At 37.3% G+C, this 16,346-nt stretch overlaps 1 protein-coding gene across 1 annotated transcript in view; it reads right to left on the bottom strand.

Annotated features, from left to right (window-relative positions):
* The window catches only part of dlgap1a (discs, large (Drosophila) homolog-associated protein 1a), an 879,958-nt gene that overhangs the window by 644,193 nt on the left and 219,419 nt on the right, over positions 1-16,346 (bottom strand). Inside the window, exon 3 of the mRNA XM_039754830.1 lies at positions 1,125-1,208. The gene's annotated coding sequence lies outside the window, so the exon portion shown is untranslated. The remainder of the gene's footprint in view (positions 1-1,124; positions 1,209-16,346) is intronic.

Genomic DNA, 16,346 nt, shown 5'->3' with positions numbered 1-16,346 from the left:
GATGAGGATGGACAGGATTAGAAATGAGTACATTAGAGAGTCAGCTCAGGTTGTATGCTTTGGATACAAAGTCAGAGAGGCGAGATTGCGTTGGTTTGGACATGTGCAGAGGAGAGATGCTGGATATATTGGGAAAAGGATGCCAAGGACAGAGCTGCTGGGAAAGAGTAAAAGAGGAAGGCCTAAGAAGAGGCTTATGGATGTAGTGACAGAGGACATGGAGGTGGTGGGTGTAACGGAGCAAGCTGCAGATGGCAGGAAGTTATGGAAAAAGATGATCCGCTGTGGCAACCCCTAACAGGAGCAGCAGAAAGAAGAAACAAATGTTTCTAATACACATCATAGAGTGGTGTCTAGGATTTTCAATAAATCGATCCTTCCAATATATCAACAGGCTTATCCAATTTAAATTCACTAAGAGCTGGATGCTAATAAAGCAAGTACACTGTTGGCCACACTTCCAATCACTAATTCATAAAATAACAATTTAAAGTCGCAGATCTGTCTGACTCATACACAATTCAGAGGAAAATAAAAATCATCACTATTAAATTAACTCTAGTAGTGTTAAACATTACCTTTGAAAATTAAATGTACCTGGTGAAACCCGCAAAGAACATGTAAACTCTACTCAGTGATCAATCAAGTATTTAAACTCACTCTCCTCAACTAGAAATGCAGCAGCACTAAGCATTGCGCCACCATCCTGTCTTCTTTTAAGTAAATGGTAAATTCTATTACAGTAATTACTTTCAGTGATCCCAATATGTTATTTAACTTGCCCAGTGATTTTGTAATTTAAAGAAAGCCCTCAACTTACGAACACAAGTGACATGTACATTAAGGCTAAAAAGGATTATAAATTGTTAACATTTAAATGGCAAAATATATAAACAGTCAAAATTAATTTCACAAAAGTATAAATTAATGAAGGATGTGGTTACCAAACACTTCTGGTAGAACAGTTAATAAAAAAATATATTACAAAACCAAATTAACTAAAGTTAATTCTATATACTGCCATTTCAGACTATGGATGAGATAAACTTGCTGAAAACAAGTTACCTAAACATATGTTATAAGATCAAGGCCAAGAACTGGGTTAATTGAATTTTAATTCTTACCTGCAAGGCATGTTAAATAAGATAAATGTATTTCAGATACATGATTGGCTGATTCCACAGCATTTAAGAAACTTGTTTTTTCACCTGTAAAAAATTGTAAAAGAAAATTAGTCTGCAGCATTAGTCCCACTCTTGAATAGTTCAAGATCTATCATTCTTTCACTTTCACAAAACTGGAGGAATCAGGGAAAAAAAACACTAACTGAATATTTTGCCTTTGCTTTTTTCTTGCACAGAAAAGTTAGTATCTTGTTTGCAGAACCTATTTTGAAAACACAGTTCATGACAGAAGCTGCTCTGGTGTTGTCCACAAACCCTGAACATGCTTAAGAAAATCAAAATAAGTGAAAGAAGGAAGTTTATTATCGCAGATCGTGAGTGATCACACTACATATTCGTTCTCTTAGAATGGTTGTAGCACAGAGAAAACAGACTTTCTAATAGCTAACAAATATACAAAAAATATCCTTTCAGGTGGCTTAGAACTATAGGCAGCTAAAGCAGCTGCACATAAACTTATCTCATGGTGTTAGGAAATTTTAAAGTCAGGTTACTTATACAGTAATTTGGATGACTGCCTGGCTAAGTTTTCTATCAGGTAGACTGTTCACAGAGCTTGATAGCACTGATGGAGATACCTGTGTATCTGTTTAATTTTTCAGGAAAAGCAGACTAAAGGAAAACAAGCAAAGTTTAATGTGTCTACAGTCTGCCATTAAAAGACAGTGATATTACTCTTTCAAGTTCAGGAATAAAGTCTGTTTTCAAGCACCAACCTGGCTTTCTTTTTGTGCAACTCATTAGCACAAAGGCAAAAATAAACAACGGGGTACAAGGTCTTAGATGTTTGTTCAATGTTTACTTTTCCAGAAAAAGTCTTACAACACGTATACAGAAACATCACAATGCCTTCAGAAGAAAACTCCCACATCTCCAATTTACACACATACAATTTCCAAAGGACCCACATTTAACTGGGACACTGTGAAAGTAAAATTCAGGGCCAACACTAAGAGTGCCAGAGAGCTGGCTAATGATAAAAAATACTTCAATACCAACACCTTCCAAATCTGACCTTACTAATCCACATCCCCTGCCATTTACAAACCCCCTCCATGCCCAACCTTCACCAGCTATATATTGCCTTTGATTCTTGTATGTCTAATCATTTTCCACTGATGATGACATCTGGCAGGTTGTCGAAAGCTTAGGAATAAAAAAAACTATTTTAAGATATATGATACATTTTCTCCATTTGTGGATCTGCAAATATAAAACATAATTATATTTTTACTTAAGAGTTTCTGAGAAAATAATGTCATATAATTTAGCAATTTATTTGCATTAACATGAGGACCTCTTCATCCATTATCAAGTCTGCCTAATCCATTTTAGTTTGTATGTTCTCCTTACAGTATATCCATATGGGTGGTCTCTGGCTTCTTCCAACATCTCTAAATGTGGTGTAGGTTAAGCAATATTAAAGTATGCCCAGTATGAGTTAGTGTGGGTTTGAATCATTGACCTCTTCTTCTTCTTCTTCTTCTTTTTCTTCTTTCGGCTGCTCCCATTAGGGGTTGCCACTGCGGATCATCTTTTTCCATATCTTCCTGTCCTCTGCATCTTGCTCTGTTACACCCATTACCTGCATGTCTTCTCTCACCACATCCATAAACCTTCTCTTAGGCCTTCATCTTTTCCTCTTGCCTGGCAGCTCTATCCTTAACATCCTTCTCCCAATATACCCAGCATCTCTCCTCTGCACATGTCCAAACCAACGCAATCTCAACTCTCTGACTTTGTCTTCCAACCTTCCAAACTGAGTTGACTCTCTAACGTACTCATTTCTAATTCTATCCATCCTCGTCACGCCCAATGCAAATCTTAGCATCTTTAATTGTGCCACTTCCAGCTATGTCTCCTTTCTTTTTGTTAGTGCCACCATCTCCACCCCATATAACATATGTGGTCTCACTACCATCCTGTAGACCTTACCTTTCACTCTTACTGATACCTGTCTGTCACAAATTACTCATGACAGTCTTCTCATCCCATTCTACCCTGCCTGCACTCTCTTTTTCCCCTCTCTTCCACAATCCCCATTACTCTGTACTGTTGATCCTAAGTATTTAAACTCATCCACCTTCATAAACTCATCTCCCTGCATCCTCAGTATTCCACTGATCTCCCTTTCATTTACACACATGTATTCTGTCTTGTTCCTACTGAACTTCATTCTTCTGCACTCTAGACCAAGCATATCTCCACCTCTCCAGGGTTTCCTCGACCTGCTCCCTACCGGTCACAATGTCATCATCAAACATCATAGTACACAGGAACTCCTATCTAATCTCATCTGTCAACCTGTCCATCACCACTGCAAATAAGAAAGAGCTCAGAGCCGATCCCTGATGTAATCCCACATCCACCGCACTCCTACCGTAGACCTCACCAGTTTCACACTTCCCAATAAATGTTAAAATAAATGGCTTACTAACCAGGGTTGCTTCCTACCTTGCACCTGTCGCTGCCAGGATAGCCACCAACCTGACTTGGGAAATGGGCAGTAATATCAGTTTTTTCCTTTAAAATGTACAGTATATGTTTGTGCATACCCTATATTTAATAAGTATAAATTGCTTATAACTGAGATTTCTACAAGGTGACAGATTTAGTCCTGGAATATTCTATAGGTGTGTGCTTACTAAAGGGAGCTTACATTTAAAAAATAGCAGGCTCATCAGACAGAACACTCCAAAATATTTTCAATTAAACTTCAGAGTGTAACCTGGTAAATCTCAGCCTACAGAAAATTCAATTTTAGCTCAATGCAGGATTATAAACGCTAATCAGGCCAGAAAGACTTGTTAAGCTGAAGGACTCATTCTCCCCAAATATTTTCCCATCTTCTTTGAATCTTTAATATGCTGCTCAGAATCTAGCCTTTAAGCTACAAACACTTCTGCTTCTACTACATCCTGAGGCAGCGGCATTTACTCATTTTGGCTTGCTTATTCTCATCACTGCTTTGACGGCTTCTGCTTCTTGTTTTCATTTTGTCAAGTGTTAACAAGAAATTTTGCCTTAAGATTATCTACAATCTGCCACATTTAAGAGCTTATTTTGGTATGAGTTTGGGTTAAGATGAGAAGAAAACCTCAGCTATATTTCAGTCATGTTTAGTCAGGAATGATGTCATGCAAATGTGCTACCTTGAAACAAAAATAGACAGATGGGGAACTTTTAAAGTCAATTTTGTATTTTGTCAAAGCCAATAGATACAACCTTTATGTTTTAGAGACAAAAACATGCAGAAATAGTAAAGTAGGGACAAAAAGAAAATCAGAAAACTGTTTGACACTTTAGTAAATTCTTAGTATTTTTTTGACTTCCCAAAGTCTGAATTTCAAAATTCTCTGTATTTCTAGACTGCAGGAAATACACTATACCAGTGCTTCCCAACCTCTCCCAAACCATGGCACCTTTAGTGAAATCTTTTGAGCTAATAGCACCCCTTCACCTTGATATGTCTGACACCGACACAGTTTTCATAAACAGCTGTGCTTGCTTTTGCTGGCTGTCCATCAAATGCCTAAAATATGCAGAGTTCTTGTTATTTGCATTCTGATGCTTGCTTTGAAAGTGACGTTGCAATTTGCTTGAAACCATGACTTTATTTGCAAGGATATCACAACAAACATCGCGGGTGCTGAATAACTTTTTTGTCAACAAATGTAAACCCATAATTCAAGTAACTGTCCTGATAGTATCGTGTTTTCGTTTTAGCAACTTTACTGCTCCCTGCATTATCATTTTCATTGAGGTTGTTGATGCTGCTGTTGTTTTTACGTTTACGACTTTCACTACAGTCGGCTATTTTCAGCGCAAAAAAAAAAACAAAAAACAAACAGACAACAGGAAGCAACGTAACTTACCCTGTGGCAAGTAAGTAAATTAGAGCTAATATTTATTAATTCGTCAGAATGCAGTTGAAATAAGATGGACACAGGTAGCATGACTTTAGTCTTGAGGTGTAACTGGTATTATTATTATCAGTTCAAATCAAATTTTTTTATGTTCTGACACCTGGCAACGGCACCCTTAGTCCGTGTTCACGTCATACCAGGGTGCCGCGGCACATGGGTTGGAAAGCACTGCACTATACAATAGTAGTTCACATATCTTTTAATCCATAATATTCCAAACTGTGTTTAACAGCAGCTTGATGTGTCCCAACATGACGTAAGGGATATTGTGACTGTAATGCTCTCATTTTTTTTTGATTATCAATTTTGTTAGTGGCTTTCAGTATAGTACTGAAAAAAACTGCAAATGACTTGTCAAATTAGCAAAAATATTAAGATTCAAAACTTATATCAAATATAAGCAAGCCTATATTTATATTTTTTACTAGCCAAAGTACCTGCCATTGCCCTGGTGTATCTGTGGAATGGGTTAAGGAAAGAAAGCAAGGTTTATGTGTTTTTTAAATGGAGACCCTGTTGTTATTGTTAGCTGTCCCATTGCCCATACCTGAAGAGATGCATTATGATGAACCTGACCCTGACCCATTAAATGATCAGGCAAATTGGACAACATTATAACTTTGTTTGAATGCAATTAGCAGAAAGCAAAAACAGGTATTCAGATGCAGCATTTATTTTTTAACCAGTTCATTTAATTTGTGGATAGTATCACACAGTACATTAAACCCTCGTTTATCGCGGTTAATCTGTTCCAGACTCTACCGTGATAAATGAATTTCCGCAAAGTAGGATTCTTTATTTATAAATCTAATATTTTCGCAGTTACAGCATAGAAAACCTGTTTACGACCTTCTAAATACATTTTTTAACATTGTTAGAGCCCTCTAGACATGAAATAACACCCTTTAGTCAAAAGTTTAAACTGTGCTCCATGACAAGACAGAGATGACAGTTCTTTCTCACAATTAAAAGAATGCAAATAGATCTTCTCTTCAGGAACAGAGAATGTCAGAGAGAGAGAGAGAGACAGAGAGAAAGAAAAGCAAACAATCAAAAATCAATACGTGCTGTTGGGCTTTTAAGTATGCGAAGCACCGCGATAAAGCGGCCGCAAGGAAGGGAGCAATGTGAAGGTAGTCTTTCAGCATTTTTGAGAGGAGCGTCCGTATCCTCTAGGCAAACAGCCTCTGTGCAAACGGCCCCTCTGCTCATACCCCCTCTGTCAGGAGCAGAGAATGTCAGAGAGAGTGAGAGAGACAGAGAAAAGCAAACAATCAAAAATCAATAGGTGCTTTTAGAGCTTTTAAGTATGCGAAGCACCACGTGGGAAGCATATCGTATATCATTGAGGAGTTTTATTTAATATATAATACGTGCTCTGACTGGGTAGCTTCTCAGCCATCCAACAATAGCATCCCTTGTATGAAATCAACTGGAGAAACCAACTGAGAAAGCATGTACCATAAATTAAAAGACCCACTGTCCGCAGAAATCTGCGAACCAGTGAAAAATCTGTGATATATATTTAGATATGTTTACATTTAAAATCCGCAATGGAGTGAAGCTGCAAAAGTCGAAGTGCGATATAGCGAGGGATCACTGTATAGCCCTTATATTCCTTAGTTCATTGGCCACATCACTTACAGCATCCACTATTGCATTTTGTGACTCCAGAACAGCGTCTGTCAGCACACGGCGAGATGGTCACCCAGTTGTTTCCGAAGAAGAGGTGTGTGAGCAGCCAGAGCCTGAAGATGTGCTCATCACAGCAGTATCATCACTGCCTGGAGTCACGTCCTCCACACAGGGTTCAGCTTTTGTAATATTTTCTTAAACAGAATAAACAGATGGTGAGTTGCGACTGGCTTTTACATGTCAACTTTGATATCTGACCACTTCTTTTTTATTTTAGGCACAGTACGGCTTTCTGAACTTGAACTTTCAAGTGTTTCCACCACACTGTATTACTCTATCAATTTCCTTTTGTTGCTTACACCACTGCTTAAGCCAACAAACGTTTTCCTTTGCCTACACTTTGCATTCGCTGAAATACTAATTTTTTCCTCATGCTTTTGCTAAACGGAAGGGGCTATGTATATAGATTTGCATACTGAAATATGCAGAATTCTGGGTGAAGTCAGGGTGGGGATGTAGGCACATGCACATGGATTAAATTTCATGATCATTGGTATTTATAAAGGAGAAGTGTGTGGAACTTGAATGCATAGTTTTATGCATCTGGATATTTTTATGAGTACACACATTTCCAGCTTTGTCCATATGCCATGATTTAGTGCGAATTCTATGCACGGCATTATACATGAGGCCCCAGGACAGCTAGCCAATCAAATGTATGTAATGTCACATGCCCCAGAGCTTCATATGGGATTTGATCATAAATATTGACTCTTCTCAAGGACCAATGAAGAGAAACAACATAGGAAAAGACGTCAAATACCAATTCAAATTAGAAAGAAAGAGAGACTGACCATTTTGATTGGTCATTGGAGAATGCAAACTTATGCATCACACATCCATCACTGCTAAATTAAATAGCCGCCCAGGACAACATCCACCCTTGGAATTGCTGACTTTCAATAAGGTTTTCCTGAAACTATGTCTAGACTTTGCTATCTATTTTATTTTCTAAGATACTTTCTTCTATTTGTATTATTATACTTTAATAAATACTACTGTAAGTTGCTTTACATTTCTATATTTTGTCTTTATATCTTGAGTGACTGAATAAGAAAATAATATTAACCTGGTGCAAGAGAGGTTGCCATTTGCTCATCTTGCATTGTTTCTCAAGTGTGGTAAAGGTAAGACCCTGTTGGCTGGTAAGTGGCATATAACAAAAGGGTATTGAGCCTTTGTGTGTCTCAGGGACACCCATACATTTGTAAGTGCTGGTGATAAGTAAGTTCTTATGTGGACTACTACAAATTGACAAACCTAAAAACAAACATGGTAAGTCTCACAAATCCGTCAATAATTCTGCTTATCAATTATTTTTTATTATACCTTTGTTTTAGGTGGTAGCCACATAAGATGCATGTAAGACCCATTAACTTCATATTAACTGAGGTAGTTAAATAAGTGTTGCTGATAATGAAGTGGAATTACAAAAGGAAATTTGGAAAAAATGGTACTGAATAAAAATTTAAAAAATGCAGAAATGCTTAATAGAGAAATGTAAGTTAACCTGTCTAACATTTCATCTAACATCAAAGTTGAGTCACCAACTGTATATACAATAACAATAACTGCTAGGTAGTTGACAAGTGGAGAATCTTCTCATAGTTAACACTGTGGAGTCATATTCAACGTAAAAAGTACAATCAAATATTTAAGGAGGTGACTGTATGTTGAAAATGGAGCTTTGTAGCCAGTTAAAATTTGTTTTAGGATGTTCACTGACTGGTAAGCCATAAATCACCAGTTCATCTACAGCTGCTCTGAATTAGCAACACTTTAAAAAAGGTGTTGTCATACACGTGTGATTGGGAGGCAGCTAAAGGGCCTGAATAACAGTACCATGCCAGACCAGGGGGTGGTGAGCTGCACTGACTTTCTTTCTTAATCCTCAGCAGACCATCCACGGGAAATCTCGCTAGGTCCCAGTGCCATTGATTATATCACTTTTCGGTACCGTCGCCATTGATGATGGCACTTCTGGTACTAGTGATAATGATGACGTCTCTTCTGTTCCACCGCTCTCCACATAATCCAGTCCCACTCCCCCAAGAAGACATTGTTCCCAGGGCTATTGATAATGTCACTTCCGGACCTGATGACATCACGTCTGGTTCCAGTCCAGATGATATCACTTCCTGTCCTGGTCTTTAAAGCCACCATATTCTCACACTCAAAATTACCCATTTGAAGCCAGGGCACAATATATGGTTGGCTGCCCCAAACATTTTTCAATTTCTTTGGGCTGTTATTGTGACAGTGTAGAATACATTTCATTTTATTTCGGCCAGGTAATCCTCTTAAAGTGGCTGCCATCGGACTACCAGTAGTTTTAGGTATCAATGCATTCATGCATGATTGTGTAATGCCAACCGAATAAAAAACAAACAGTCAACAGCAGATTAAGAATTAAAAGATGGAAATGCATTTTATTGATCCATCTACAATATATCAGGTTTAAAAGCATATGAAGAATAAAAATTGTGTACTTTTATTTCAGTCTTACTAATGAGTCAATATCCAAAATCTACAAAATAAACTTTAAAACTTAATCTTTAACACTTTTGGAAAGTATGACATTAAACAAAATTTACTTTTGAAAACTCGAAGAAAAATAGAAAATTGTGTGTTTTATTAGTATGGTTTCCTTTTTAAATGTTTACTGAACTGCGGTGGGCTGGCACCCTGTCCGGGGTTTGTTTCCTGCCTTGCGCCCTGTGTTGGCTGGGATTGGCTCCAGCAGACCCCCGTGACCCTGTAGTTAGGATATAGCGGGTTGGATAATGGATGGATGGATGGATGTTTACTGTATATACTGTCGAGAATTTACCAACAGTCTTTCTGTCATCTTGACGACAGTGAACATCAACCCCTTTTCATCAGCACCTAAATGTGTGTTGTCAACTCCCAAAACTACTTCAACTTTTGCACTAGACTGTACATGATTGGGTTCTGGAAATAAAAAATAATGTTACCAAACACACTTGACACCTCCAATAAAGAATGTCATTACACCGATTACAAAGATGAAGGGGCCAAAGGTAAAGCACCACTGTAATATGTTAACTGCTAGGCTTAACAGTCAAAAGGGAAATTTGAAATAGCAAAAGCAACCAGCAGAAGAGTATTTGTAATGATGCAAAAGTGCACCCTTAAGGAATTCTTTCAATATAAAGGTAGAAAGAGAAAAATCCAGGAGAAGCTGAAATGTACTGAGACCGCTGACAGTGAAACAAAATATGAAAAGAAAATAAAAGGTGTGTAGAGGTGTCTTGTAAGGAAGTAACATGCCAGCAGCTGCACAGAACTAGAAAGGCTAAAGGCAAACAAGTCCCACAAATCAAACAAAATTTTAAAAAACAACAAGGGAAATGATTTAAGACTGCAAGCTGGTAAATACCTTATAATATATAAATGAGACTGGCACAATCCTCAAAACTATAGACCAATTACTTTTAATAGCATCAAAGGCAAACTGATGGAAGCAATTATAAAAAACAAGAAAATCAGCATAGGTTTGCTAGCAGACAGTGAGCAAGGATGCAGACTGGAAAGACTGTATATAGTTTAATATTCTGGAGTTTTATTTTATTATAGTGAAGCATACAGTATTATATACTAAAAATATTTTAGTAATGCACCGCAGGAGAATTCATTCACCTAATTATGAGACCTAGTGGTTCAGGATACCATGTGCTGATGAGAAAGGAGGTTTAAGCACAGACAACAATACTCTGTGGAGGAAGAACATATCAAAATGAGTTAAGTTGACACATTGGGGTTCATTAGTCTCAGTTACAGGGCTGTTGATTTTTTTCTAGTTTTTCTTTTTAATATTTACAGAAAAAATTCAAATAAAAAATGTTACATTTGCAAATCCATAGAGAAGGATTTGTAAAAAGATTAGATATGGGCAGATATAAGGCAAATAATGTTTACTGTAAATAAAAGTCTTATACAATAATTACACAATAGCAGAAATGTGGTTTATTACTTGAAAGTAAGGTGTTTAAGTAAAACTTGGATGTCCAAACAGACTCATCACAGACCTCCACCAGAATGTACCTGACCTATCAAAATTACTGGCTATGCTTTTAAGTTATATACAATATGGAGTGCAAGTCACGGGAGGGTTTTTTAAAATTGTGTATGGCCTCTGAAAAACTGTGCATTTTTGGACTCTGGCAGGATATAGCAGCACTTAAAAATTCAGCAAAAACATATTTGACTGATTCTAGTATTGTGCGGTATGAGCCTTAAGGAAAGACTAAAGGACTTTAAAATCAATACAGAGAAAACTAAGAAAAATAGAAATATAAAGGAAAACAAGACTCAACCCCTACCGAAAAGAAAGAAAAGGGATACACAAGAACTTGAAAAAAAAGTATGAATTTGTGCCTTTTTTTAAAAAATGTTTTAGCAATATCCTCTAAAAGAAATGGTGACTTCTTCTAATTTCAGATAATATACTGTAAAACGCTGCTTACCGACTAAGTTGTAGAAGTTGGATTGGATCCTTCCAGTTGAATAAAATAAGTTTGTGTGATGATAGTGCAGTACAAGTGATTATAACTGATTTCCCCCTCTGCACTTTCATGCCAAATATCACCATTAACAGATAGTAGTGATTGTAACACTGAAGTTGTCTGAGAAACATGTATTTTTCTCCAAAATGATGTGAATTTAGTGCATTCCCAAAACATATAATCAAGTGATGGTGAAGCCAGATGACAAAACCCACAGACTTGAATCTTGCCCTGGAAACATTTTAGATAATTATACATTAGATAAATATTATAGATGAAAGAGCTGGAGTTGAAATCCGGAATGCTTGGCTCATACAGAGCTAGAGTGTATCCTATGTAAGGCTGAGTCCCACTTCTTCTCTGAGATGCCAATTGAAAAGTCTCAGTACCACCTAGGAACAATGAAGGACAGACTCTTTGAACTATTTTTATAAACTGTTGAAATACTGTCTTCATCAAGACTAGGCAGTTTAGCTTCTGGGTTAGATATAGGTGTAAGATGTGGAAAGTTTGATAGGCTTCTTTTCAAATAATTTGTAACTTGTATAAAGCAAAAAAAGTGTGTAGCTGCAACGTTAATTTGGAGCATAATTGTTCATAAGATGTAAATAATTTGTCTATATAACAATCTATAAATGTCTTCATTCGAAAAGTTTTCCATAGGTAAAATATTGAGAAGGCCAGAGGACGTGGAAAAAGCTGGTTATCATGTATAGTACACAAGAATTTCATTGTTTTGGTTAATTTTCTATGATTCAAAGTGTGCATGAACCTGCACGTCTTGCTAGTCATTACAAAAATTGGGACAGATATTAATAGTTAGGTCATTTAACATTAACATTAGAGACACTTGCACAGATAAAGTAAAATTGTAATAGAGCCTCATAAGAATTTTGATGTCAAAAATGTCACCGTTTTTTACATCCTATACAGTTTTATGCAAAAGTCTGGGCACCATTGCTTAAAATGTCTGTTACTGTGAATAGATAAGTGAGCAGAAGAAGAACTGGTCACCAAAAGGCATAATGTTAAAGATAATACATTTCTTTTCAGCTTTTTATGCAGCTTAGTGTCTTGTTTCTGTATGATTCAATTGTACAGTGAAGAAATGAAAAGAGTACAATGCAAACATTTGGGAACCCCAAGATATCTGAGGACTCAGATAACTTTTACCAAAGTCACAGACCTTAATTAGCTTAATTAGGCTCTGGCTTGTTCACAATCATAGTTAGGAAACTCCCGGAGGTGCAAATTTCAAAGCTATATAAATTCTTTGATTCCTCAAACCTTGTCCCAACAATCAGCAGCCATTGACTCCTCTAAGCAGCTGGCTAGCACTCTGAGAAATAAATTAATTGATGCCTACAAAGCAAGAGAAGGCTACAAGAAGATAGCAAAGCATTTTCAGGTAGCTATTTCCTCAAATCATAATGGCCAGCATGTGCAAAGGTATGTTTGGAGATAAAAAGGGGCTGTACTCCAGGAAAAGCAAGTGGGTGGATCACTCATGCGTTGGGCTTCTGCTACAGCCAATGGCACAGAGAACATGTCATTGGTAGAGGGAAGAATGGATTCAAACAAATATCAGCAAATTCTGGAAGCAAACATCACGCTATGTGTAAAGAAATTGAAGTTAAAAAGAGGATGGTCCTACAAAAGGTAATGATCCGAAACAAACCTCAAAATCTACAATAGAATACCTCAAGAGGCATAATGGTTTTGCTATAGCCCTGCTATAGCCCTTACAGTCCCCTGACCTAAACATGATTGAAAATCTGTATATAGATCTCAAAAGAGCAGTGCATACAAGACGGACCAAGTATCCTAAAGAATTAGAAGTCTTGTGCAAGGAAGAATTCAAAGAGTAATAGCTGGCTACAAAAAGCATTTACAAGCAGTAATACTTGTCAAAGGGTGTGCTACTAAGTACTGACCATGTCAGGTGTCCAAATTTTTGCTTCAGGCCCTTTTCATTTTGTTGGTATTTTGTATCTATGAAAGGTAGAAATAAAAATGTAATATTGCGTAAAATATTAAAGAAATTTATCATTTTTAACTTTTTGGCGATCAGTTCTTCTTCTGCTCACTTAACTATTTACAGTAACAGACATTTTAAGCAAGGGGGCCCAAACTTTTGCTTACCACTGTATAAATGGTAAGACTATTCTAATTATGGAACCCCAAGGCAGTACACTAATCTGCATGCACTGTGAAATTCTAGAGATATTTTGAATTTTACTAAAATAAAATATGATCAATAACAGGGTTCTGACCCCAGCTTGAGAACTTATGTGTGTAATTGTGACAGCATACATTTTTTTTCTGAGCACCCACATCCCAACAACTCCCAAAGGAGGAACTCTAACTGGAAACTCTAAAATGGTCTTTATATGACTATGTGTAATAATGCATTTTATGATGGACTGGTGTTGCCTTGCATCTAGTATTGCTTGGATAGGCTTTGGCTTCTATTTCTCTGAACTGGATTACTAAAGATAATGTATCAATGAATGAAAACTTTATTGTACTTTTCTATGGAAAGAATCGGAAACACATTTGAAATGTTGAACGAGGACTTTGCTGATTAATGTGCTGGCAATAAATAATGAAATGCAGCTGCTTCCACTAATGTAAAGAGCAGTATGCAAATGTGCTTTCAATGTGCCAATTACATTTGCAAATAACATAATATACAAAATTATTTCTATATGATCATGTGCTTCTTGCAGCTGACTCAAATTGGTCATCTATATCCCTCCTGTAATGCAAAAAAAAAAGAAAAAGAATCACAGCCATATATTTATGTGCAAATTTAAAACAAGGTAACAGCAGTCTCTCATTTGGAAGTATTCATACACAAATCTACACATCTAGGTTTGAAACTTAGAGGCATGGTAGTAGTAATTCTGAACTGGGGATACGCAAAATGTTTTGGCATAGTGGGCTAAAACGTATTCCACAAGGGAACTGAGGACCAAACAAGGGGGAAGTAGTGGGGTTGCTGCCTACTATAAAGGTTCTACCTGACTGGGCTTTCATGTCTTGTAAATCACATCAACCATTAACTTAAAAAAGTATAAAATACTGAGTGCTCTTACAGCCAGTCTCCAATTCACAGTGTTCTGCATTTGCTGCTCTGCTACATCCTGTGATGTATCTTTAATGTTCAGTTATATTACACTTTTCATGATCATTACTGGTGTGTTGTAGCACTTTCTTGTATCTTCAAACCTTTGATTAAGTGTTTTGTTGTGGAAACCTGCGTCACTGTGCTACTCTCATGGGAAACAGTTTTGTGGCCATGGGTGTTATTTTAGTGCTATAGCTGGGCCTTAAAAACAATGTATGTATAAATAGGACAGGGAAGGAAAGAAAAAAAAAACAGGCTTATGTAAAGTGGCCCTCTAATTTGTTGGTTTTATAGCTTACCTTCTAGTTAGTGTGGTAAGATTTTTTTTTCGCCTTATATAATTTCTTGTATTAGGAATTTGTTAGTTTTCGCATACCGCTTGGGGTCAGAGTGCAGGGTCAGCCATTGTACAGCGCCCCTGGAGCAATTGAAGGGCCCAGCACACTGAAAAAGGTTTGGTAATGATTCAGATAGATAGATAGATAGATAGATAGATAGATACTTTATTAATCCCAAGGGAAAATGTACATACTCCAGCAGCAGCATACTGATAAAAACAATATTAAATTAAAGATTGATAACAATGAAAGTATAACGGACAGAAAATAATTTTGTATAATATTAATGTTTACCCCCCCAGGTGGAATTGAAGAGTCACATAGTGTGGGGGAGGAACGATTTCCTCAGTCTGTCAGTGGAGGAGGACAGTGACAGCAGTCTGTCGCTGAAGCTGCTCCTCTGTCTGGAGATGATCCTTTTCAGTGGATTTTCCATTATTGACAGGAGCCTGCTCATTGCCCGTCACTCTGCCACTGATGTCAAACTGTCCAGCTCTGCGCCTACAATAGAGCCTGCCTTCCTCACCACTTTGTCCAGGCGTGAGGCATCGCTCTTCTTTATCCTGCCTTCCCAGCACACCACTGCGTAGAAGAGAGCGCTCGCCACAACCGACTTATAGAACATCTGCAGCATCTTATTGCAGATGTTGAAAGACGCCAGCCTTCTAAGAAAGTATAGTCGGCTCTGTCCTTTCTTACACAGTGCATCAGTATTGGCAGTCCAGTCCAATTTATCATCCAGCTGCAGTCCCAGGTATTTATAGGTCTGCACCCTCTGCACACAGTCACCTCTGATAATCACGGGGTCCATGAGGGGCCTGGTCCTCCTAAAATCCACCACCATCTTCTTGGTTTTGCTGGTGTTTAGTTGTAGGTGGTTTGAGTCGCACCATTTAACAAAGTCTTTGATTAGTTTCCTATACTCCTCCTCCTATCCACTCCTGATGCAGCCCACGACAGCAGTGTCGTCTGCAAACTTTTGCACGTGGCAGGACTCCGAGTTGTATTGCACACTTAATATTTTCAATCTGAACCAATATATTTTTTTTTAGCTTATTAATCCCACAATTTTTAAGTTGAGGCAAACATTTAGAGTGATTGGGTGTAATTCACTTGTTTTATACTGAAGTTAATCTATTTTTTAAGTTGTTCCTTCTTTTTTGGCAGTTGGAAAGCCATCACACTGTAAAGTTCGACCGGAAGAATATACAAATGGCCCCTCAAACACAGCACACGAACAACCTAAAATATTAGGTTAACTGAAATAGGATTTTTATGTTTATTCCCTCCACCATAACTTACTTTGGTACAAATAATTTTTTTTACTTTGATTGAGATCTGAAACCAAATACTTCAAGTTATGACACTAAATTACTAATCTTAAGTTGCTTGAAAGAGAAAATTTACGTTGAATGAACAACATCAATGTTATACTTTTTTCAGTGCAGAGTAGGATCTCTTTTTGGCAGTGACGGGGATTCAAACCAGCAATCTTCAGGATAGCAGTACAGATCCTTAGCCTCAGAGCCACCACTCCGCCCCTACCA

The sequence above is a fragment of the Polypterus senegalus genome, chromosome 5, assembly GCF_016835505.1.
Source record: "Polypterus senegalus isolate Bchr_013 chromosome 5, ASM1683550v1, whole genome shotgun sequence".
Taxonomy (NCBI): Eukaryota; Metazoa; Chordata; class Cladistia; order Polypteriformes; family Polypteridae; genus Polypterus; species Polypterus senegalus.
Note: the sequence above shows the minus strand (reverse complement) of the source record. Positions and strands in the feature narration are given on the sequence as shown.